The 27,386-nt window shown below is 37.3% G+C and overlaps 1 protein-coding gene across 2 annotated transcripts in view; it reads right to left on the bottom strand.

The window, feature by feature from the left end:
* Nucleotides 1–27,386, bottom strand: part of PKIB (cAMP-dependent protein kinase inhibitor beta) — a 102,264-nt gene that overhangs the window by 37,142 nt on the left and 37,736 nt on the right. The window contains exon 3 of one of the 2 annotated variants that reach the window (XM_021693467.2): nucleotides 4,701–4,768. The exons of the other annotated variant lie outside the window; for it this stretch is intronic. The gene's annotated coding sequence lies outside the window, so the exon portion shown is untranslated. The remainder of the gene's footprint in view (nucleotides 1–4,700; nucleotides 4,769–27,386) is intronic. 2 annotated transcript variants of the gene reach the window in all.

The raw sequence follows: 27,386 nt of genomic DNA on the forward strand, positions 1-27,386 counted from the left end.
CAAGAGATGAGTTTGGAGACAATTGCAGTATCCCAGGTGAGAGATAATGACCAGTAAGAAGGTAGAGTTTATGCCTTCAATTTCACAATCCATAAAGTCTAAAGTTACTCGTGTTCTACAAGTGACCTATTTTCACAAAATTACACGTATCAGACTCAAAGGGAAAAGGGAGTGATAAAATAGAAGGTGTGCCTGCTTTAGAATGAAATACACCTGGTTTGACTCTGGTCTGAACTTTTGGCTCCACTACTTATTAGCTAAGGGACCTTATACAAGGCATTAAGCTCTCTGAGCCTCAGCTTTCACATCTTTTGAGCACAGAATACTACCTCCCACAGCTGAGAAGACTAAGTGTGACAACGTGTATGATATTCTCAGCATGTGGAAGGCCAGTTAGTATGAAGAGCCCTGGGACGGATTGGCTGGTTTCCTCCCCTCATGTTAGAGATTCTCGAATTCCTTTTGAAACCGGTTCCTCCTCCTGGGTTTCTTTCTCCATGAACAGCACTAAAATCCACCCAGTTGCACAGGTCAGAAGCCTAGCAGGCATCCTTTTCCCTCACCTCCATGACCATCAAGTCATATAAACTCTATTCTCTAAATAGCTCTTTAGTTGATGGACCAACTACTGCTCTGCTCACTTTTTTACTAACCTAGTTAGGGGCACCACATCTCCAGATCGGATTATCCCCTTCACTATTTATCCTGCTTCAGTTTTCTTTTCCTCTTCCATTCTTAAATTCAGCCACACAAATCCTAAATCTCAGCTCTTCGACCATTCTCCTTAAGCCAAGAAAAAGTTGCCCAGGTCCTTAGCATGACTAACAACACCCTGTATGATCTACATTCTGCTTATATCCCAGACTTGCCTCTTGCTTCTCCTCCCCTGTGGTCCAGCAGCTGAGAGAAACTGCTCCCCACTGAGGATTTGTAGCTCTCAGAAATACTCCCTTCACCCCCAGACACAGGCCAATGGATGGATGCAGTTCCTCCTGGCTGGAGCATTCTCCTTCCAAAGCTTCTCTTTACCCAATCAATACCTACTCAAAACTGAGGCTTTGGCTCAGATAGCACTTCATCTGGGAGGTACTTTTCCTCCACCCGACTGTATCTCAGGAATGTAGGACAGCCTATAACTTGAATTTCATTATTTGAATGAACTGAGTGAGCACTCAAGTGGGGCCTGAAGAGTCTCGCTGGATTGGCACAAGTCACATAGGTTGGGGTTGGTAGTGTGAGTAGAAGACCCCGGTCTCCTGCTACACGTTGCAGTGTCCCTTTCTCACCATCATGCCAACACCCACCTTATTCATCTCTGATTGCATTAGCTCTCTTCATTAAACCTTAGAAACATTTGCTTCATGTGGTTGCAAAAGGTTGCATACTTATCCTATGGGTTATGGTTTTTTCACTTGAAACAGACTGATGTCACTTCCTTTCCCAATATTTCTTTGACTCTCCTGACATGGTGGCTACTATAACACTCTCAAGCACTCCTGCAGATTTGTTATACTGATCTCCTTCCCCATGACACTGTAAACTCTTCTGAAACTAGGACCATGCTAGCTTCATTTTACATCTCTGGTACCCAAGACTATTCTTGGGACACGGTAGTATTTAATTCTGTTGAACTTAATGGCACTCCAGAGCTAACTGGTGTCCAAAGGAGGGCAACTAACATGATGTAAAGAATGCTAAGAGAAAATGATGCAAGAGTAAAATGACAGACAAAAGCAATGATGCCTTTGCCATCCAGAGATAGCTGGAGAAAAAGCAGATGACTCTGGCTAAGATAAAGAATCAGGAAGGTAACTGAGAAGATGGTACCCCTGCTGGAACAGGCTGCCTCTCCTGGGGAGTACCTTCAGTCCCTCAGTGGCCTTCCTGCCTCTTTGTTATTCAAGATAGAGAACTGGAGATGGAGAGGAAGAAGCTGTCACTTTCAGACAGCTGAACAGTTAAGTAGGAAAGCTGACTCATACACCACTTTCTATGCCTCCTGGGAAGCCTACAGCCAGCACAAGAGTAGCTGGTTTCACAGGTTGCACGTTATTGAAATGGCAGAATCAAAGTCAACCGACTGCAATGGAAATGGAACTGAGCTGGGAACAGAAATTCAAAAGTTAGTTCTGGTCTTGTCCTGTGGCCTTCATCAGACCCCTGAGACTCATTTTCCTCCTCTGTGAAAAAAGGGTTTAAACTAGACGGTCTCTAACAATCCTTTCTCACTCAGGGGTTCCACAATTTATGGGCTTGGCTTGATTTACTTAAAGCAGTTACCCAACCAAGGTAGAGAAGACTGCCAATCTGGTTAATGTACACAAATGCAGACATCCAAGCTTATCACCCCCGGAACTTGAACTGGACTAGCTGAAGCATTGACAAATAATGATATCCCCTCATCTACTTATGGGAAGCACAGCTATAAGCTTTATCAATTAAAAGGCAGAGATATGGTGAGGTTGTAGAGCAGTGGTTTGCAAAAATCAAAATCAGCATGGCAACTTGTTTAAAACACAAGTTGCAAAGCCTTGCTCCAGATCTGCCAAATTGGAATCTCCAAAATGGTGCCCTAGGAATATGTATTTTGTACAAAGTTCCCTTGTGATTTGATAAATCAACCACTTTGAGGCTCATTTTTTTTTAAAAGATTTTATTTATTTATTTGACAGAGAGACACAGCGAGAGAGGGAACACAAGCAGGGGGAGTGGGAGAGGGAGAAGCAGGCTTCCCGCCGAGCAGGGAGCCCGATGTGGGACTCAATCCCAGGACCCTGGGATCATGACCCCAGCTGAAGGCAGACACTTAACGACTGAGCCACCCAGGCGCCCTGAGGCTCATTTTTAAAAGAAAATTTGTGTTTCTCAAAGAGTAGCCTGTAGGTCATTTTCATGTGACTTATCTGAGATGCTCTTTAAAAATATCTGGGAATTTGGCCAAAAATCTCCATTCTCACAATTCTTTCAGTGATTTTATAAATAATTTATATACACAGACAAATGAAATCATTATGTGGGCAAAACCTCAAAGTCTATGAAACAATATAGTAAAGATAGGAAATTTTGATTGCAGTAGGTTATTTCAGTATTATTATTTATATTGTATTGTTTCATCATTTCACTTAATCCCCAGACAAGCCTATAATATAAGCATTTTTAACTTCATTTTACTGATAAATTGAAGCATTAAAGAATTCAGGTAACTTGCTCAAACACACAAGATTCAAATATGGATGCATTGGAACTAAAAATTAATGTCACGTAGCTAGGAAACCACCTATATTGTGACAGAATGTGTAATTAAGATTTCAGTACACCTTTTAATTAAACAATTTGCTGAGATCTTATCTGATGAAGCAAGCAAGAAATATGTCTTAGTTCCTGTTGGTTGGTTTTATTAGCTACTACACAAGTGTTAATTCCATTATAATAATCATAGATTACCCAAGATAAAATGACTATTAACTACTAAGCAACAAAGTTTCAGGGATGTCCTAGAATCATAAAATGATCTAAGGTAGTCATCAATTCTAGTCAACAATCTTCAAACACAAGTATTTACAGTTGAGAAGCCCAGAAGTATACTAAGCTCTTACCACCTAGTGAAGAACCCACTCAGCTCTAGACCTTAGTTACCTGACTTCTTCATTAATCTCCCTTTACTCCATGGGCTCTAGACTCTGCTCTTAACTCAGTATGACAACTATTTGTCTTAGTGCTAAATAGGACTACATTAGATTTCAAATGTCTTTCAGGGAATAAAATATTAAATGCTGTTGCTACAGATACACTTTTAGGACAAAGCTTTTTTTTTTTTCCTTCTCATTGAGTCTTCTCAACTTATCTGATGAAATATGTGCTTGTAAAAAGATGTGCTTCTCTTGACTTCTTGCTAAATTGAAGCAGGAAGGGTCTCCCTGATTCTCTGTTCCTGAGTTGGCCAGTTTTGGATCTAGCAGAGTAAAAGACATTTCAAAAATATGATGAAACTGACTGAACCTTAGCTATTATGAGACCTACCTTTGATCTTGTAAAAACTTTCACTGAAAGTGTAATTGGAAAATACAAAGTCGTCCGAAGCCATGTAACTTTTAACAGAATACAAATTCTTTCCTTTCCTGTGTTCACACCCTACCCTTTTCCTCTTCCTTCTCATTGATGTTACAGACTTCCTAAAATATGTGGACACACAGATATTTTCACAAAGGGGAAAAAATAATGAAAATGACATCAAGAAATAGAAATTGCCAAAAAATAAGTCAAACATTCACTAGGTGTAGATAGATTTGATGACGGTTTTCTGACCGAGGTTTTGGTTTCTTTGTTTTTTGAGAGGTGATTTTCTGTGTGTTTTACTCTCACTCAAATTTTGCATGCCAACTCAGATTGTATAAGCTATATCCTGTCAAGTGTATTCCTGAAGGAGCCAATTTTTCCATAAAATCAATATCTAATTTTCTTTTTTTTCTTTTTTTTTAAATTTTTTTTTAAATTTTTTATTAGAGAGAGAGAGAGCACAAGCAGGGGGAGTGGCAGGCAGAGGGAGAGGGAGAAGCAGGCCACCCGCTGAGCAGGGAGCCCGACGCGGGGCTCGATCCCAGGACCCTGGGATCATGACCTGAGCCGAAGGCAGACGCTTAACCGTCTGAGCCACCCAGGCGCCCCTCTAATTTTCTAAATAAAGAAAAAAGGATACTTACAAGTCTCTGATTAAAATATGCTGTTATTTCTAAGAGGTTTAGGAAGAAATTCTGATAAACTTTCTTTCCTGTAAATCAATTTAAAAAAAAGCTATTAAGAACCAGAAAAGGAATAAATTCAGTTAGATTAACAAATTTTATTTATTTTTTTGAAAGATTTTACTTATTTATTTGAGAGAGAGAGCATGAGCAGGGGGAGGGGCAGAGGGAGAAGCAGACTCCACGCTGAGCAGGGAGCCTGGGATCATGACCTGAGCTGAAGGCAGACACTTAACCGACTGAGCCACCCAGACACCCCTAGATTAACAAATTTTAATCATTTTGTTTTTATAGAGTTACAACTGGTAAATACCAGGACTTGACTTTCTTAAGAAAAGCAAAACCTCCAATTCTACAATAAAACTTTCTGTTAAAAGTCAAAAAGCCTTCATTTCAAGTAACAGGTGTTAGTACTCTTCTAGGACTATTGCAGCAACATCTTAAATGACTCTTCTTGTTAGCATTCTTGCTTCCTGCAACTCCATTCTTTACTCAGATGTCAGATGGAATTATTTCAAAGTAAATGTGCTCATAGTCATTCTATAATTAATCCTTCACAGCCTTCCCATCACCTACAGGATCAAGTCTAAACCCTTTTACAGCATGTATGGTGCTCTCCAGGAGTTGACCCCAATCCATCTCTCCTTCATTTTCACCCATGCCCAGCCTGCATTAATCCTAAAGTTCTGAGGTCATACCCAGCTAATGGCACCCCTTTGCCTTATTTATATTGCCCCTGTGACTGAGGTTCTTGACCTCGATCCCCTCCCTATCCCCTGGCTACCATGTATTTATCCATTCAGGGTTAACTTGGGCACCCCTTTCCCAGAAGACTTCTATGCCCCTCGGGCTAGTACATTCCCTCCCCTGTGCTCTGAAACACTGGTGTATCTCCATTATTGAACTTATAAATTTCTGATTACTGTCTTCCCATCTCCACCTCACACAATTTTCAAAGCCTTTTGAGGACATTGGCTGTGACTCATTCCTCTTGCACAACATTTTGTACATGGTAGGAGAAATAAAATAAATATCTGTTGAATGTCAAGGTGCATGAGGTATTTTTCAGACTCAGCGCTGCCTGAATGCATACTTTATCACTCTGAAAGAATTTTAAAATCCAAAATGGACATCTTTTAACTTTGTTCCTGTACCCAGCTTCCCATATGGTTTGCACTGTTCCTCTTACTCTGTATCTGGGACAATTTCCCTTCCATTGAGTCTAATTTGTTCAGGCCAAATATAAGGAACTGAGAAGAGGAAGAGAAAAATAAATGAAAACACGATCATGGGGGAAGTTGTAATTAAAATAAAAATTTATAAGCTTCAAAATTTATGTAATATAATGTAAATATTCACCCCTAAAAACAAGATTACAAAAACATACTTTTGTAGTCCTAATTTTTTTCAAACATCTGCATACAGCTCTTGGCAAAGATCTAGTAGAAACTGTAAACAAGAACCCAATTTAAAGTCAGTTTGATAAAACTAAACATTGTTATTTGTGTCTTTCAAATGCATGTTTTAAAAAATCCCTATTGTATACCTTTACCAAATTAGTGTTTTCATTTTATGAATTTCCACTATTTCTGCCCATTGTAATAGAACCAAGAAACAAAAAAAGAAATAGTATGCTGACATAATTATTTTTCCCTCTCTACCTCTTTGCAGCTTATGTTACGTCCAAGTATACTTATGGGATGGACTTTGAAAATAATATTCCATACATATTTTTGATAATTCACACTCATCAAAATTTAGATTTATGAGGGATATGCTAAAGATTAAGAGACTGGGAGAGTCTCTACTTATCCTTAGTTATCAACTATCAACAATTTTACTAACAAAAGAGCAGTAATTTCTGAAAAGGTTTCAAGAACAGTGGCATGCCCCTAACAACAACAAAATTGTTTTGAGTATGCATCTCCTATTTATGAATATTTCTTTTTATAAATTATAAGTAACACTCTACTAATAGACTAATATGTTATATGTTATATTATAAATTATCATATATATTAGATACATTGACAGAAATTTAAAATGAAATAAAAATAATATAACTGGGTATTCGACTATGTTCTTCCTGAACTTCAGTATAAGATGCACAATCTGTAGGACATTGCTATTGCACAAGGTCTAATTTTCTCTCCTACCTCTCTTAGAACTACTATTAAATCTAGAGAAAACACAGTGTTATACATGAAGGCTAGGAAATATTCAAGGCAGTCTCACCAAAGGGTGTTTGTTGCATGCCTGACAAAGAGTAGCAGATCAAGGTGTGGGTAGGTCAGCAGAAATCCATCATATCAGAACTACAGGTACACTCAGAATTGTGAATCATCTAGTCCAGTGATTCTCAAACTATTTTTTAAATATTTTTTTTCCAAATGAACTCTTTAGCAGATGGCCAATATGTAAGACAGATACACGCAGAACTGCTCCGGTTAAAGCAGCTCCCAGGCTCTACCCACTCTCTCCTCTTCCTCCTCTCCTCCTCCTCCAAAGATGTAGTCTGAAAATGACATAACCACTCTGCCATTAGAGATGAGGCTACCAGGCTAGAGATGGAACGAGAGCAGCCATTTCAAGACAGAATGTAATAAAGCAGCTAAAATTACTCAAACTGGCCACTTGTTCATCCTCCCATTTAATGCCCCTGCCTTGTTTTCATGGAGTGGTTTCCTTGTGTATCCTGATCTGATCTCAGTTGTAAATGTAAATACTTAAAACTATGATGATCTGATGACATTTAAGATAATTTTTGCTTCTAGTGTTTGGTAAAATAATGAGTATTTATTTTCTCTTTGAAATATATATATCCTCACTTGAAAGTTTTAATGACTCAAGCAGCCAGCCATGTCGATATACAAATAATTTACATAAAGAAGAAGGATCCAACGCACTTCAAACACAAGATTTCAGGAGGTCCCTGAATCCTCAGAAATCAAGATAAATAATATTTAACACAATTTTTTTAAAAAAATCAAAATTAGTGACTAAAACTAATTAAAAACTATGATGAAACTCTATGATGAAAAAAAAAAACACATCAAAAATCTAAATAAAGATTTGACCCTGTATTTGTACAACTCAGCTTCATATACCTTGGCCTAGATCTGGACCTGGTCCAGCATCTTCTCTGAAAGAATAAAGAACTAAATATAAAAATAATGTCAGATTAGTTGTATTAAGTAAATATCTGTCTCTATATTACCTAGGATAATAGAAAAAGAAGAAAATGCAGTCTGGAAGACAAAGTCCAAACAAGGTGTGTTCTGTGATATACATCTTCACACCTCAGTCTGCAGGACTAAGCATGAGGTTAATGTGTTTGGGAACAAAGAAGCAACTGGACAATTGTAACACATGAGGTAATCTTTAGTTCATGCTTGCATTTGAGCAATTTTACAATTTCAATGAGCTACTAAATCTAGTTATAGCTGCTTCAATAAGCATTCTTCTATTTTCATTTTGTTTTTAAAAGCAAATCATAGTTTTAAAATGCATAAAAACCTGAAAGTTGAAAAGTGTCAAGTGAACATCATCTGATTCCTAAAAGCAAATTAACCACTTCAACTGCAAGACCTCATTTCAAAAGGCTGTTCTTAAAATGTATTTAACCTCTCAAGCATGACAATGGTGAAAACAAGCTTCAAAGAAATGAATCATTGTGACATTAGCAAGTATGTACATTCATGAAGATGTTTCCATCCACAGCACCAGTTTAGGAAAATAAATGACTCCGTGTCTGACACAGAGTAGGCACTCAACACATATTTACTGGATAAATAAATGAATCAATGAATCAATGAACTTTGAAAAAAAGATTAGAAACAGGTAGAATAGGACCAGATTACAAAGAGCTTTGAAGGTTAAGAGCAAAGTTTAAACAAGAGGGGGAAAAAAAGCGGCTCTTTAAAGAAAGAATGGGTGGTTTGATAATGAGCCATCAGTAAACCCAGCTAAAAGTCACCAAAAGTAACCTTGGCAATGGGCAGTAAAGACCCGCCAAAGGGTATAAACAATAGAATTGGAGTAAGGAAGGTGTAGCAGATGCTGCTGGTTGGCTCCCGAAGTTCTTCTCCTTGTCTTCTGTAGAAATAGGAAGTTTAGCTGGGCACATAGCTAAGGACCATATAACCAAGCCTCCCATGCTACTAGATAAGGCCATGCAACTGGATTTTGCCATTTAAAGATGGGCTCTGAGAAGAAGTAATGTATTTCATTTCTAGGTTATACCCTGAAAGAGAGGAGAATGTGGCTTCTGCCTCCTCTTGTCCCCTTTTTGAACATTGGTATGTACCTGTGGTGCTGAGCCATCATTAATCAAGCACACTAGGACAATCAAGACTTTGGGGATGACAAAGCAACAGAATCGAAGGAGCCTGCATTCCTAACACGGCCATGCCCTTCTTCCACCCCTGTACCAGCGACCTGAGCTGTACACAACACAAAACTACATTTACGTCGTGTTTAATCCAGCTAGTTTGGCTCTTTGTGATAACTGGTAAACTGATCTCTTAACTGATAAAGATGAATCTAAAAAACATTTCAAAATGGAAAAATCCGTGGAACGTGGGGATAGCTACAGTGAATGAAGGAAAGCAGTAAGCTGAAACAATTCCAAGGTTTTATGTTTGGGGAACCAGGAGAGTGGAACCACTAACAAAATAACAGGTGAGGAGGAGAGCTGGTGACATTTAAATGGTCCCAACGGAGCCCAGGGGAGGTGAACAGTAAGTCACTAGAACTATGAGCCTGGGACTCAGGCAAGAGGAGAAAACTGAAAATGGAAATTTCAGCAATTTTGTATAGAATATAGTTGAAAAGATGAGAATTGATAGAATCTCAGGCTCAGAGAGATCAATGTGTCAAAAACTGAGTAACAGGTGTTCTCCCAGAAGGCAGGAAGAAGAAGCAGAAATCAGCAAAGGCAAAAAAAAAAAAAAAAAAAAGTTTGTTCTTATCTTAATAAGAGAAGGGTAATGATTTGAAATCATGGAATAACAGAATTAACCTTAATCCAAGAAGACAAACAAATTTAAGAGGGATTTGATGTAGCCTATACTTCTTAAATCCGTTTAAAGTTCTCATGAAAAATTAAAGCAAACATTTCTTGAAATAAAAAAGCATTAATCATAGGGTTCTGAACAAGCCAGGTCTCAATCGTGCTTTAGTTTCCATTTAAATGTCCAGAATCCCTAGACAGAAAAGAACAAGCGACAGGTATGTATACCATTTTCTCTTTTCCTTATTCTCACAGTAGAGGAAGGAACGAGATGAGAGGAGTAAAGGGAGTGGAAGCAGAAGTTTTGCTACTGTTCTCATCCTTTCTACGAGGCTGATGTTTGGAAATGACAAAATGAAACAAAAGCCTCCTCCCCAACTTTTATTAAGTTACATTCAAAGACGCAGTGGACCTCAGTTTCACTTTGGATCTAAATTTAATTCACAGTGGATCTAAATTTGTGCTTTGAAATTAATACAAGGTTGGCAACAGGCAAGTCAACCGTGATATCTAAGAGTCTGGGGATCTGTACCACTTGCCAGATGCATTCCAATTACTGGAAGATCACCAGCATTCCAGAATATTCAGGCAGCGTTGTGTGCCACACTCTTAGTTAGTTCTTCCTTCCCACCTGGCCACTGCCACCCACCCAGGAGGACATTTTTTAGGGAGCCGTCGAACCAGAGATTCTGTTCTTCATTCCACTGTCCAGCACTATCCACTTCAGACTGATGACAATAACTATATTAGCTTTTTCGTAAGATTTTTCTTAAAAAAAAAAAAAAACTTTCTCCCTAGCTTTAGGCTGCAGAATGTACATTGTAGTTACCCAAGGACATCAAAATTCCACGATTCTTTACCATTATATTTTCATTGAAACCAATCATACGAATTCACTTTGTATGAAGAATTGATATTCCCCTCCTTTCCTTTGGAGAGAAGTCTGTTAGTAATCTCTTCCTCTTTTCCTCTTCACATACTGACTGCATTATCCATGGTCTTTACATGGGGGTTAGTTTTTGTCCTTATTGTTTCTAGCATTATACTTGAGTTTCATAATCTTTTTCAAAGTTCTTAATACTGGCTCGAACTGAGGGATTCTACCCTCCCCCTTTTTTAAATGTAACAACCAGACATTACTATTTATTCCTCTAAGTAAATCAGGGTAGAAAGGCTTGCCCTAAAATGACCTCTCTTTTATAAATGGTTGCAAAATACCTGAAGAAAAGTTACTGTACACCATCAAATTAGCTTGGGGCAAAAAAAAAAAAAAAAAAAAAAGCTTTCTTTTAATCTTGAGCTGATAGAAGGGAAGAATGTGTGTGTATATCAGGGGCGGGGGCAGGAAGGAGGATTGTGTTTAGTTGCATACAACATGCAAAATTGTCATGCTTCGCTCCCATCTGTCCTGCACATCTCCTCAGGTGTGGCTTGTGTGGTTCAAAAATTCCTGGCATCGAACATATAAACTGAAAGCCACTCTGCTCACTCAGGAAAGCCCGTTTCTCTACCTCCTTATCATGGTCATAGAAAAACCACCTCGCTAAAGCACCAGTTGCGCATTTATTATAAACTACTCACTGTTTCTTAATTTTGCTTGCCACGCTTCAGTAAAGGAAGTTATGTTTTAAATTTTTCCAACAATATTAAACTTCTTAGCCTGTAGTACTTTCTTGCTTCTGTCACAGTCCTCGAACACCAGGAAATAACTTCATAAGTCTCCGATGTGTTCCAAATGATTTACAACATCTTAATAGGTATAACTGGGGCTAAAGAGAACACTGTTAGGCATCACAGTTAAGAATGTAATTTCAATGTTAATTAAAAAAAAAAAGACTTAAAAATTTAAGTACTAACCCCAATACTCTTATATTCATACTAGCATATTTAGATCTGGCATTTATGTTCACAAAGAAAGCCAATGAAAATGATGTTATATATGAAAGTGAATATACCAACGCGGGAGGGAAGGCATTTAACAATTGTGGAGTGTTCGTGATTTTCCAGATGTCTTAAACATTCTCACACTGAATCCTTACAAAAGCCCTCGAAAGTAGATATTAATACTATTGGATGCCTGAAAGAACCTGTGGTTATAATAGAGCCAGTACCAAGCAGTGTCAAGATTGGGACCCACGTCTGCCTGACACCAAGTCATACTGTCTCAAGAACAGCGGTGTCACTTGATTAATTCAACCCACAGGAGCAGCGAAAAGTAAATATGTGGAAAATATGCCACATTTTTTTCAAAGTGGTTTTTATAGGACATTCTATTAGCATTGTATTTTAATACCAGATGCTCCACCCTCACCTTGATGAGATCAGTAACCTATTCAAAGGAGTCGTCAGCTCTGTTTTTTTAGAAGCATAGCAATATCCTTGAAAGCAGTTCAGGACAGCACTGGATGATGGACATGAAAGAGGGCATGTGATGCAATGAGCACTGGGTATTACATAAGAATGATGAATCACTGAAGTCTACCTCTGAAACTAATAATACACTATATGTTAATTAATTGAATTTAAATTTTAAAAAAAGACAAATTAACCAACATAAAAACAAACAAACAAAAAAACACCCGTATTGCCATCCTCCCATATCTACCAGAAAGTGATTTCACAGACTCTTAGAGTAAGGGGTGCGAAGTGGACGAGGAGTACCAAGAAATAGATCCTCAATTTTAAATAATATATATTATTAAATATAAAAATATTACAATATATATTATTCTATATAAATACATTTATTATTATTATTTATTATTATTATTATTATTTAGTGCCTTTTTGGGTAAGACAAGATGCTTTCATGAAATGGACATAATGACCTCTTACAAAATAGTAAAGCCTTCGGACTGCAGTTTCTCTATCTGCATAGATAGCCTGTGGGAGCTTTAAGGGTTTTTGCAAAGTAACCTTTCTTGAAACTTGTTGAGAGGCAGTGTCAAAGGCGGGAACACTGGGCCAAGGAAGTCAGACAGTCCAAAAGGTTTGGTCAGAGAAGGCTAAAGCTGGGACAGATTCTAGTACTAAAGACAGTATAATGCTATGCACATGAGCTTTGGAGCCAGACTGTCTCTAGAACTTAATAGCTGTAACTTGGATAACTTCGGCCCAACTTTCTTTATTTATAATGTGGAAAGAAAACTTCTGCCTCACAGAATATGTTATGAACGTTAAATGAGACAATGTCTGAAAAGTACTCAGTATAATGCCTAACACATAGGAAGTGCTTAAGAAATGATAGTCTTTATTAGGAAGTTCCTAGTACCCAAGGAGAAACTGTACTTTAGAAGGTTAAGTGACTAGTACAAGATCATAGGCCATTTCTTTATTGGGGGGGGGAAGGGAATATAAACTCAGCTTCATCTAAAACCAAATTGCTTCTAAATAACCAATTACCAGGGCACCTGGGTGGCTGTCAGTTAAGTGGCCGACTCTTGGCTTACAGGTCAGGTCATGATCTCATGGGTCTTGCGATCAAGCCTTGGCTGGTGGTCGGCGCTCAGCAGGGAGTCTGCTTGAAGACCCTCTCCCTCTGCCCCTCTCCACATGCTCACCTGCTCCCTTGCTCTCTCTCTCTCTCTAAATAAATAAATAAATCTTTAAAAATTTTTTTAAATAAATAACCAATTACCAACATAGGACCAGAAAAGTTCTGAGAAAGTTTCAAATGAACTTTAATTATTTTTTTCACTAACAAAACTGACTTTACGGCTAACTCTTTTTTTTTTCTCTTCCTGACCTCCATTTCCTTTCAAATCTAACTGTGTGAATTCCTGTGTGATTTTGATTCTGTTAGTTCTTGGGCTAAAGGTCTCCTTCTTGCATCTACTTTGTCCTGATATTCTTAGTTATGGCTATTTCTTTCTCCTATAGTCTAGGAAAAACACACATGAAAGAGAAATATACAGAGGAACATTATTCAAAAGGCATTTATCTTTGCTCACTATTTAACATGCTGCAGATTTAGATGTTTCTATCTAAATAAAATACAGAATGTCAGTCTCAGATTTTAGAATAATATTAAGAAAAAAAACCCTGAAATAGCATTTTGAGATAAATCCATTCCTAAAGGGTCTTTCAAGAGTTACTCTTAAGCACCAACTGTAAAAACAGTCTCTGAAAAGCAAACTGACCAGGTAAAGACTTCATACTCAGTTCATCAGTAAAGAGACTTAGGCCATAATGCTCATTTCTGGTTTTCCTATTTATCTTTGCTAGGGGATGCAGCCTAGTCTTTCTTGTTTCTTTTTGACATTGCTGTTGCTTGTTGTCGTTGTCATTTTAAAGATTTTTCTTTAACTCAGGTATGTGGGTCAACTAAAAAAAAACTTCACTTTCCTAATTCATGATCTGGCTAGAACTGGAGAGGTATTTGGAGCAGGCCTCTGCATTAGGCTATGTAGCCAGAGCTTCATGACTACCACTCACACAGTAGTCCCACACTCACAGCTGAATTTAAATTGAATTGAATTTAAAATTAAATTTAAATTTAATTGATGCCATTGAAGTACAAATTTATAACAAAGGAAAATCTTAATACACGTTTTTAAAGATTTATTCCCCCCCCAAGTGCTGTTTACTAGACCCACACAATTCTTTATATTAAATACATTTGCTTTTTAGAAGATGAATTAACTTATTCACATATGCTTCACTTTAACTGATTTAGATATGCTTCACATTAAGACATTAAATTCAATGCACGGTTGTGGAAAGGACAAGAAAATAGGCAAAACTCAACAAAAATATATTAAATGTCAAAATCATCCCCTTCCTTGCATTTGCGAGTGACTACATGTCTCAGACTTAGGCCAGTGACATTTAGTACTAGCTGCATTTACATCTCCAATAACAGCACCTCATTCATGTCAGGATTTATCTGGCTCAGAGAAAAATGGCAGCTGCAGTGGTGATTCACTAAAACCAATTCTCAGTGAAGCACCTGCTGCCAAAAGCTGTGCTTCTCCCATCAGTCATTTGCTGATTGTCACAGCTCGTTGAGTCACATCATCTGCTCCGTCTATTGATTTCATGGCTGTTGATATTTGCGCTGCATTGCGGGACTACTGTTGTCATATCGTGCTGCACTAGTTGAAATAACATCAGCTTGGGGACCCTTCAAATATGAGAAAATTCACATCAGCATGAAAATACAACCGTTTGGGAAAGGAGTTGGTGAAAGAGCAATCATTCTAACTGCTAAGAGACTAACTTATTTTTAGTAGAATGAGTCCCCCCACTTCTGGACTTCTCTGAGGGATTGGCCTCTGTCAGTGACACTTCAGCAGTGTCACAAATACCAGATTTGGTGTCACAGGTTGAATTGTGTCTCTTAAAGAGACATGTTGAAGTCCTAACCTCAGTACCTATGAATGTGATCTTTTTTGGAAATAGAATCTCTGTAGATATAACCAAGTTGAGATGAGGTTATATTGAATTAGGATAGGCCCTTAATCCAATATGACTGTGTATCCTTATAAAAAGAGGGAAGACAATGTGAAGATGCAGAGATACAGGGAAAATGTCACGGAAGGATGGAGGCAGAAATTGGAGTAATGCACCTACAAGCCAAGGAGTACCTGTTGTAACCAGAAGCTGGAAGAGACAAGGAAGGATCCTCCCCTAGAGGCTTTGGAGGGAGCATAGTCATGCCAACACTTTAGTTTCAGACTTCTGGCTTCCAGAGTGCGAAAAAAATAAATTTCTGTTCCTTTTTTTTTTTTTAAAGATTTTATTTATTTATTTGACAGAGAGAGACACCACAAGAGAGGGAACACAAGCAGGGGGAGTGGGAGAGGGAGAAGCAGGCTTCCCGCTGAGCAGAGAACCCAACGCGGGGCTCGATCCCAGGACCCTGGGATTATTACCTGAGCTGAAAGCAGATGCTTAAAGACTGAGCCACCCAGGCGCCCCAATTTCTGTTCTTTTTAAGCCATTCAGTTTTTGATACTTTGTTATGGCAGCCCTTCTGGGGCATGGATCTGGGGATGCTGAAAGAATCTCAGCTGCTCCCAGAGGGCATGGGTATAAACAGTGTTGACCCAGGGAACCATAGTGCCTACACAGACTTTTCTTACAGGCCACATTTACTCAGATTAGAGACTTTTCTCAAGTTAAAGCATCCTTAAGATTATAGATAACTCTGAGGATAAACAAAATCAGGACACGACTAACAGATCTTAGATTTTAAAATATGTAAAAATAGCTTGAGATGAACCAACTATCCCACAACACCTTATGTTTCTAGTGCTTCCTGGTGTTAATCTCATGACCTGTCAGTATTAACAGATGTCAAGCTGTCACCACATTTACTCATGCCTAAAAGTTCCAACACACTCAAAAAAATGAACAGATGTATTAGAATCACTAGAGCACCTATTTCCATGAAGTTTTTCAAAGCAAAGGAAGTGCAGAAGAAATGGCACATTGAGGATAAGGAAGACAGAAATATACTTAAGGGATTGAGCCATTAAATTAAATCTTCATAATTCTTAAGTTTTTTTCTTGGAAGGTAGAAAAACATAGCAGCTAGATTCAGACACCCTTGAGTTATGCTAGCCCCACCACTAATGAGTTCTGTGTCTTTGGGTGAGTTACATATCCTCTCTAAACTTCAATTCACTCATTAGTAAGTGAGACTAATAATCCTACCAACTTTATAAAGAAAGCATTTGGTAATTATAGCAATTATTATTATTATTAATCTCCATGTTAACTTAAGTTGCCACTTCACTCACGGAAGAGATGTGCCTCCACACCTCTGCCTTCTATTTTTAATCCAGAAAGAAATAAAGCTAGCTGCAAAATGGGTCGACTCTAAAAAGTACCCATAGTGCCATAGCCTCACTTGGACTACATGCAATTGCACAGAAAGAGAAAATCTTTTGCAAATTTATTGTTAAGAATTTTTCTAAAATATTCTAATCCCTTCTCCTGTTCGGTAAATGGAAGATACTGGACTTGACACTATCTTTTTAATCACTGAGCCTCTTGCAGTTTTTGATGGTCAGTATGTATTCTGAATATCAAATATCATTAGGATGATCTTTTTTACATAATACTTTAATAAATATATCAAAGTGGCCTACTATAATGTACAAAGCATGCTCAGTGTGCTAAATCTATCCCCTTATAATGTTATCCTATTCTTTTGCTTCGTTTTGTTTCATCTTCCATAGGTAGAATTTCAGATATCTAAAAAGCCAGTTATCGTGCCCTAACTCTTTTCTTCTCAAACTAAAATAAACATCAACTATATATAACTTGTTATTTTTAAAACCGCTTCCAACCTGTTGTTAAACAGTTACATTTTTGAACCTAAATATAGTTATTTACTTTTAAGGCTGACAACTTTAATATTGTTGATAGCAGTTCACCAATCTGGTCGGAAGTAAGTATCAATTCCACCGAATGCTGTCCCTTCCAATCTTGTGTCATCAACTAAGATGAAAAAGAAATGCCTTCTAATATTAAACAGAGCTCACCCAAAAACAGTGCTAAGGAGAATATCACTAGAGATTTTTCTCCACCTTGAAATGGGTCCATCCAAGAAAGGAACATAGAGTTTATAGATAGATTTTGGATCTGAACACTTAAGATGGCTAAGATGGCAGTACTCCCCAAACCGACCTACAGATTCAAATATAAGCAACATTAAAATCCCAGCTTGCTTTTTTGCAGAAATTGACAAACTGATTCTAAAATTCAGCTGAAAAGTAGGAAATGTAAAACAGCCAAAACAGTCTTGAAAAAGAACAAAGCTGGAGGACTTCACATCTTGATTTCAAAACTTAACACAAAGCTTTAGTAACTAAGACAGTGTGATGCTGACATAAGGATAGACATGTAGATCAATGGAACAGAACTGAGAGTCTAGGGAAAAAAACACACATTTATGGTCACTTGATTTTCCACAGGAGTGTCAAGACAATTGAATGGGGGAAAGAACAGTCTTTTCAACAAATGATGCTGGGACAACTGGATATCCAGGTGCAAAAGAATGAAGTTGGACCCATCTCACCATACACAAGAATTAATTCAAAATGGATCAAAGAGCTAAATGTAAGAGCTAAAACTGTAAAACTTTTAGAAGAAAAATAAATCTTCGTGACCTTGCGTTAGGCAATAGTTTCCTAGATGTAACACCAAAAGTGCAAGTTACAAAAGAAAAAAAAAATAGATAAACTGAACTTCACTAAAATTAAAAACTTTTGTGCATTAAAGGGTACCCTCAAAAAGTGAAAAGTTTATCCACAGAATTGAAGAAACTATTTGCCAAGCATATATCTGATTAGCAACTCGTACCTAGAATATATGTGAACTATTACAATTAAATAATAAAAGATAAATAACCCAATTTAGAAAATGGGCAACAGGCATTAATAGGCATTTCTCCAAAGAAAGTATGCAAATAGCCAAAAGGCACATGAAAAGATGTGCAACATCATCATCCAATTGGGAAATGCAAATTAAAACCACAATGAAATACCACTTTATACCAGGATGGCTCTGGACAATGACAAGTATTGGCAAGGATATGGAGAAACTGAAAGCCTCATCCAGTGCTGGTTAGAATGTGAACTGGTGCAGCCTCTTTGGGAAATAGTTTGCCAATTCCTCAAATTGTTAAACATAGTTACTTTATGACCCAGCCATTCTACTCCTAGGTATACACCCAAGAGAAATAAAAGCATATACTCATGTGAAAACTTATACAGGCATAACATTTTAACATTGCTTCACAGCAATGTCATTCATAATAACCAAAAAGTGGGAACGATGCAAATATCTATCAATTGATGTACGCATAAACAAAATGTAGTCTGTCCTTACCATTTAATATTACTCAGCAATGAAAAGGAATGAAGTACTGATACATGCTATAACATGGATGAAACCTGAAAACATTATGCTAAATGAAACAAAACACATGTATGTTTCCATTTATATAAAAGGCCCCAAATATGCTAATTTATAGAAACAAAGTAGATTTGTAGCTTCCTAGGGCTGGTGTGGAGGGAGTGGTTTGGGGAGAACTGAGGAGTGACACTGATGGCTTTAGAGTTTCTCTTCGTGGTGATGAAAATGATCTAAAGCTGTTTTTGGTGACACACGAATATACTAGAAACCATTGAACTATATACTTTAAATGGATCACTTTTATGGTATGTGAATCATATGTCAACAAAGATTTTTTTTAAGTTAAATACATTTACTGGGGCACCTGGGTGGCTCAATTGGTTAAGTGTCCAACTTGATTTCGGCTCAGGTCACGATCTCAGGGTCGTGGGATCCAGCCCCACATGGCGTTCCACACTGAGCATGGAGCCTACTTAAGATTCTTTCCCTCCCTTTCCCTCTGCCCCTCCCCTGCCCCTCTCCCTCCTTATCTAAAAAAAAAAGTTAAAATTACTGCAAAACATCCTCCAGGATGGTAATGTTCAGTGTGAATACTAATATGAGGGAGGATTATGTGCAATGTGCACGTTTATCCATACAGCCATTTATTCTTAAAGAATTTTGAAAAACAAATCTCAACTTGAACTTGATTCTTTTTTCGAAAAAGAGAATGTAGAATTAGGATGCCCGCTTGTTACATTTAACATATCTTGTATATGTTCTCTACCTTTTGATTATTTTTCTAAAATAGTAAGAAATATCTAATATGAATATTCAATCTACAAGTATAAATGTTTGTATATAGAAAGGTTTATTAAAGGAGCAAGTGTTTTAGGTAAGTGGTAATATTGATTTCAGAAACCACAAATCACTGAGATTTTCTCCTCTATTTACAAATCAGTTCCAAATCTGTTTTCCTGAAGAAGCCACACATTTCCATACAAAAGCACGCTCTCTTTGGTCTCTTAATCATAGACACAATCATCCTTTTGACCATAAAATAGTATGGGGCCCTCCCATACTATTTGCCTTATCTTATTTTGATCAAGAATTTGTGCTTGATGGAACAGGAAATTTTTGGTGTAAATAACCATGTGCTTATTTAATTCCAAGATATTCAAGCCTTTCTTTCTCTTTTTTTAAATTTTATTTTATTTTATTATGTTAGTGCTTTCCAGTGATTACCATTTTAAACATACAGCAAGCTCTTTTTGCCATGAAGCCTGTGCAAGGAGGAAGTGACTACGTCTATGGTTTAGCTTCTAAGAGAACAACTGATCACAGAGCTACGGAATGCTAGAGTTGGAAGGAGCCTTAGAGAAGAATATATTTAACTCTTTAATCTCAATCCTCTAATTTCAGAACAGAGGCCCTCTATGCCTTAATTCCTGAACGAGTTGCCAAAATATGGAGCAGAGGCAGAGTTAGATCAGGTCTTCTGAGTGCCTCCCCAGTGTTCTTTTTACCACATCAGACTGTCTTTCAGTGCATAACACAATATGAGCTTCTTTGCTCTTGACCATGTTGTCAACAACAATGTGCATACAAGTATGATAAACCCGCCATGTTTTGTGGGACTTTTCTTATGCACATCAGAATCCTCTGGGTTCTGCTGTGTTCAGAAAACACCTGCAAATGAGTCAGTGTTTAGCTTTCTCATTCATCCAGAAATTTGACCTTTCTAACTCATTTGTAAAAAGCAAACTGAAGTACATAATTAATTTTCATGTTCTTTCAGAATATTTTAATATCATGCTGCGCAGCATAAATGTTTTTCTTTTTTTTCTTTTTCTTTTGTGCAGTGCTTTCTATCGCTGACTGTCATTCTCTGTGTCTTTTTATATAAAAGGTCCTTGTGTGTTACTTTTTTCCTTATTTGTGTCCTCTAAAAACAGTCTAAGCAGAAATCTCTCAGCTAATAGATTTTCAAATTACTTCACTTTTGCATTTACAGATTCTCCTCTTGCTATTTCATTTAATCAATGCCAGTCCATACATAGACAACTTTACCCAAAAAAAGTTTGAGACAGAGTGTTCACTAAATTAGAATTTTAGATGCTAGTTAAGAATATGACTTCTTTCAAACAGTGAAATTCTTGTCATGAGCCATAAGGATGACAGAAGAATATTCTCTTCTACTAAGTTGAAGCTTACTCAGTGCTTATATGGAAAAAAAATAAGCCAAGTACCTATAGATAAATCATATAACAGTCAAATGGTCTTGAAGAATGATTTAACACTTTGTTTGATTTATCAAAAGATTCATGATTTACAATGTCTTTTAAAACCATAATTTAAATTTTGCATCATCTCTAAGGGAAACAGCATAGTAAGGGCTGAATATTCTTCGTGCCAACAATTTTGAAAATATGTAATAACTCTATGGCTTGAAATTTAAAACTGCATTCAAGTATATTTTATGTGTATATATAAAGTCTCATTAATTTTGCTATGTACATTTATGGAGTAAATAAAATTCTAATGGAAAGTAGAGATCTTCAAACTTGTCAAGAAAACAAATTATTTTAAAGTATTGAGAAGTATCTATTTCCATGTAAATAATATGCAAATAAAAACATTTTATTCATTTAAACAGTCCACATGACTTCTATTTGGTGAAGCCTAGTTTTTGTTCCTCATGAAAAAAATTGCTTTGATTAAAAATATTAAATGGAGCTTACTGTTTAATATTATTATAAAATGTTAGTAACACTAGGCTATGATTCTATTGTATTCAATAATATGTTCCCAGTATTTAGAAGAGTGCCTGGCAGATGGTAAGTAGGTGCTTAATAAAAATTTGTCAGAATGTTAAATAAATGAACAAATATCATTGTTAATATAAACATCTAACATTACCAAGTGCTCTGAATGTGCCAGGAACTGTGCTAAGCTTGATTTTATTGCTTTCATCCTCTAACAGACCAACTAGAGACAAACTACTGTCATCTCCATTTTATAGGTTAGGCTAAGTTCAGAATGTGAAGTCCATCCCCAGGGTTGCCCACTGAGCAAGTTTAAGGATCTAAACCCAGTTCTCCCTGACTGCAGAGCCTGACCTTCATCCCTACTCTGTGGTAACAATAATAGTACTAATAATATTAGCAATGCTGTAATAATAATAATAATAATAATACTGTTGAGCCATTCCTGTGTGTGTTACACATGGTTTTAAGCCTTCACACATGTTAATTCATCTAACCCTTATACATTCTTATAAATCAGATACTACAATTCTCGACTTTTGGATAAGCAGACAGAGTCTGTTATTCTGGTTTCCCCTCAATTATTTCCAATTATCAGGCTTGTTTTTATTATGGCTTTTTTTGAGTAATAAGCCAAAGAAGAAAAGTATAGTTTTGGTCTTTCCATACTTTGTTCCAAGGCCTGTTTCTGGTGGGACTCTGGCTAAGGCATAAACATATAATAAAAAATAACTTCTACTGAGCAACTAAAACATGCTAGGTAACTAATGTGACTTATTATCACAGTCCTCCTAACATCCTGAAGATAAATATGATTATCCTCATTTCATTCATGAGAAAACTGAGGCTAGGAGAGGTTGCCCAAACCACAAGCTGGTTAGTGCCATGGTCAAGATCCAACCTCAGGTCTTGAGTCTAATCCAAACACACTGACCAAATATTGGTACTTCTCATCTTCTGGGGATAAAAACTTTCCTAGAACTTTGGCGAACTAAAATTGACCCATTCCTACCTTGCTCCCCAAAAGCAGCCTCTTCTCTATGAGCTTCACCACTGTGATTTCAATGATACATCAAAGCAATAAAGACAGTGTTAGGCTAGTGTGGTTGGTTTGGAGTCAATACTAACATATTTCTGGAATTCTTTTCCATAGTGGACCCAGAGTAGTTCCTGGACAAGAAATACACTGATGGTAACCTGATTTGCTTTCACTCCACCGTCTCATGGAATATAAACTCTTCCATTTGTCTTTAGTAATGTTAATGCCTTATGCTTGTAATACTACATTTTTCATGTTTTATTACATTCAAAGCTGACCAAATCCATTCATAAAAATATCTCATTAAGGGGCACCTGGGTGGCTCAGTGAGTTAAGCATCTGACTCTTGATTTCAGCTCATGTCATGATCTCAGGGTTGTGAGATGGAGCCCCATGTCAGTTCTGCTCTCAGTGGGGAGTCTGCTTGAGATTCTTTCCCTCTCCCTCTCCCTCTGCCCCTCCCCCCACCTCTCTCTCTCTCCCTCTCTAAAAAAAAATAGAATTATATATAGGGGCGCCTGGGTGGCTCAGTCATTAAGCGTCTGCCTTCGGCTCAGGTCGTGTTCCCGGGGTCCTAGGATCAAGCCCCACATCGGGCTCCCTGCTCAGTGGGAAGCCTGCTTCTCCCTCTCCCACTCCCCCTGCTTGTGTTCCCTCTCTCGCTGTGCCTCTCTCTGTCAAATAAATAAAATCTTTAAAAAAAAAATTATATATATATCATTAATTCTAACAGTTTTTCTGAGATAACAATACAATCTTTATTTTGTGATAAAGTAGAGAGGCAAACGCACAATTAGAATGAATGCTGAGAACTTCCCTATTGAAGAGACCCACAGTTTTTTCACATACCTGTCTTCAGTGACCCCTGGTTCAGATTTAAGGCAAAAAGATGTAGGAACTAGTGATGGTCCTGAATCAGGTCTGCTCTTGCCAAGAACATGAGGCTCTCCGAAGGCCCTAATTTAGAAAGAGCTCTGCACAGAGGTTCCCCATTACTAAGGAAAAGTCAAGCTTGAACTCCAACGTTGTTATACTTCTATAGCAATGTGCACATTACATCACAATGAGAGCAGTAATTGCAAGCTTGAAAAAAGAACAAATGAGTATATAAATGAATGAAGGCAATTAATGAAAAGTTAAAAGTCAGGCAATTGGATTTATTGCACCCCAAGGGATAGTATTTATGTCATAATCTTCAAGGATTCGGCAACCTAAACCAATACATTTCCTACTCTTTGAGTAATATGTAACCAAAAATCTATAAATGTATATAAATATATATTATAATTATATTAATTATATTCTAATTCTATAAATAAATAAATAATATATACATAAACATATATGAGTAATCACTTTTCTGAATTTGTAAGTCAGGTCTGACTCATCATTTACTAAGGATTATTCAATTCTCATAATTATATAACTAATCCAGTGCCCGTATGTGCAGGTGTCATCAAGGCACCATAGAGATGTCTTTACCGAAGCCACTTCTGCAAATATGAGTTGTATTTAATATTTCCTACTAATGACTCCAGAACCAGCATAAAACTAACATCTTCCAAAAATATTTTAGAGACCCCCCAGAACATTAAAAGCATATAACATTTCTAATCAGTCTTACTTCACAAACTAAGGTTCCAGGCCCATTTTTCTTTGACGTTTTCATGCAATATTAGTAAATTTAACGCATATCCTAATCAGCAGGATGTAAAGAACTTAATCTAGAGATTCAGGACGACATCAAAGAATTAGGATTTGTGAGGGGCACCTTGGTGGTACAGTTGGTTAAGCGACCAACTCTTGGTTTCTTCTTTTTTTTTTTTTTAAGATTTTATTTATTTGCGAGAGAGACAATGAGAGACAGAGAGCACGAGAGGGAGGAGGGTCAGAGGGAGAAGCAGGCTCCCCGCCGAGCAGGGAGCCCGATGCGGGACTCGATCCTGGGACTCCAGGATCATGACCTGAGCCGAAGGCAGTCGCTTAACCAACTGAGCCACCCAGGCGCCCTCTTGGTTTTTTCTGAGGTTATGATCTCAGGGTGGTGAGATCAAGCCCCATGCAGAGTCTGCTTGAGTTTCTCTCTCCCTCTCCCCCTCCTCCCTGCTCTCTCTCTCTCTCTCTCAAATAAATAAATAAATAAATAGTTTTTAGAAAAGGACTTGTGAGTATTTCTTTAGGGTTATCATATATATCACCACAAATCTGATAATTGACAAGTCTCTTATCTTTAGTCATGTCCCTTAATTGCTCTAGCAAGAGCTGCAGATTCTGGCATCTGTGAAGCTGGACTGAGAGAACTTATATTGGTTGTTTGAGTACATTGAGATGTGGCTGAAAGTTAGTGTTTAAGTTGAATTACTCCTTAATCTTTCAAAGCTTAGAAACACACAGCTGAAAAAAAAAGAGCTCAATAAATATCAATACAGTTTATTGAAAACATCAATGTAAGAAAGATCCCAAGAAGCTCTTGCTTAACTACGAAGAAGGAGGAAGCAGCACGCAGATAGCCCCAAAACAAGAGACAATCCAAATACTTCTGTAATCGTTCACTCATAAATTCCTTTCACTAAAAGCTCTACATATTACCCTCAAAACAAAGCTAAATTAGCTGCAAAATTACATTACTTTTATTAGCACTGTATTAAGTCTATTCCCTCTAGCAACTTACATTTTTTTCCATAATACTCATCACAGTTAGTAGCTGTATATTTGCCTGTTTGTCTATCTTCTCTGCTAGACTATTACTCCCTCCATGAAGGCGGATACCATTTCCACTTTTGTTCCATGTCCTTAGGCCCCAGTAGGCCCTCAACATATTTTTATCAAATATATGGTATTTAGCCATAAGAATTTAAAATTCCTGAGTGAAATGCAGGAAAGGAAACATGGAGACCAAAAATTATTTAAATTTCTCACCATGTTAGCAGTATAAACAAAAGGTAAACTGACATAAGACATATTTTTCTTGTACATGAGAAAAATAAATTTAGACGTCAAAATTTCCTTTCCCAATACTAAATTATAAAGCTTTTAAAAAGACAATGGTAATATATTCCAACAGGTTATGAGTAAATCAACACAGAAAAACAGAACACTAATAACTGGGAACAAGGCTTTCATCTGTTTTTAGAGTTTGAGGGTAAAATACCAAAATGTAGGTTCCATTCTTAAAATCTACAATCACACAATAATGCCAGTTGGTATTTATGGTTCTCCTTAGCCTTGGTTAACAACCCTGAACATAGTAGACTTTCAATAAATGTCTGTTAATACAAATAACATCCTAGAGGTAAAAGGTAATGATCACGGGTTTGCCTTTAGCATATAAATTATGGAGGCACAGCTGAAGGTCTGGAGGAAATGTCTGCAATGACAACTCTCATCTCCACCCTTTGCGTATATATTTGTGTCCCTACTTTCATGTTCAGAAGGTAGAGAGGGGGGTAGCAGCAAGAAAAACACGTTCTGTTAACTGCTTATCCTATACCACTCACTTCTCACACACATGATCTTATTCCAACATAATGTTCTGAATTATCTCCATTTTTCTTTACAAGGAAGCCACAGTTTAGAAAATTTAACCTCTTAAGATAGAAAGAATTCCAACCCTGGCGTAACTAGTTAGTCCCCAGAGCTTAAATTCCTCATACTACATCCCACTGCCAGAGCAGAACATCAGGAGTCAAGCTTGGGCAAGACTGGGAGAGGCGACAGAGGGAATCTGGTTGTCCTTAAGCACTAAAGTAATCTGGTCTAAATTAAAGCACAGGTAATGTCCTGCTGATCATAAATAGAGATGGGGAAAGGCACCCAGTGGAAGAGAGGGCTGCTGATTATTACCAGGAAGCACCCCCCACCCCAACTGTTTTTCTTCAAACAATCCTTTTCAGTTGTACTAAACGGAACAGGGAGTTTAATATAGAGGGAAAAGTACATGTTTTGGAACCAGACTCCTCCTACTCCCATTCCCTCCCACTCCCCTGCTGCCTCCCCTGCCATCCCCCAGTTTGAACTATAATGCATCAGATAACCTGCCTTAAAAGTTTCCTACAAAAATCTCACAGCCATAGATTGCACCTGAAATCCTGTCAGAGCAATTTATGTATTACCTTTTGGCTACCAGAGCATATGCAAGAGTCCAGAATGGCCTAACACACATCATTATTCCAATAAACAAGTCATATGAGCTTGGCTAGAAGGTGGTAGTCACCTGGGAGAAATAATCCAGGAGGAGCTGCCACTTTGTTTTGTGATTGATAACCAAATGTTTTCTCAGGAATATGTGCCCCTTTCTCTCAGAAGAGGTATCATTTTAGTCACATGTCAACCTTATTTTTCTGAAGTACATTTTAAACATTTTAAACAACATACCAAGAAAGCTCAACTATCCATGGACTAGCTTTCTGGAATTTTCAAATTCTAGAATTCTTAGATAAACAAAACTAAATTCCAAACCTGTTGAAAGAATCAGCCCTCAATAGGCAGCAATAAATGAATGCAATGGAAAAGACTCCTGGACCCAAAGATCAAGGCTGACCCACTTTATTATGGATGTTTTAACTGTGTAGCAATTTAAAGATGTAATAGCCACAGGCTGCAAATAAGATGCTTTTCTGGAAGGTGAGAAAATCTGTTGAGGAAAGGTCACTACAGCTACCTCTTTTTGGGAAAAAAAAAAAAAATGGACTACATCATGCTACCAAAGAGCATATTGTAGCTGCAATACTTCATTCTATTTTTAAGGAAAAATAAATGACTAAAAAGCAAACTATTGTCTAGAACTTTTTCAAGAAACCAAGCCCTAGAGCCTGTACTTGGGTAATTAGCCATAATCTTTATGGACACATCATTTATATCTGCCTATAAGTGTGATGACTATGAGTCATCAAGAACAAAACTGAACTATTAGAATTGTCAGTCTTATGTGTTAACTATTCCAGGCTATAGTCCCCAGTTATTCAATCAAACCCTAATCTAGGTGCTGT

Source organism: Neomonachus schauinslandi, chromosome 8 (genome assembly GCF_002201575.2).
Source record: "Neomonachus schauinslandi chromosome 8, ASM220157v2, whole genome shotgun sequence".
Classification (NCBI taxonomy): domain Eukaryota; kingdom Metazoa; phylum Chordata; class Mammalia; order Carnivora; family Phocidae; genus Neomonachus; species Neomonachus schauinslandi.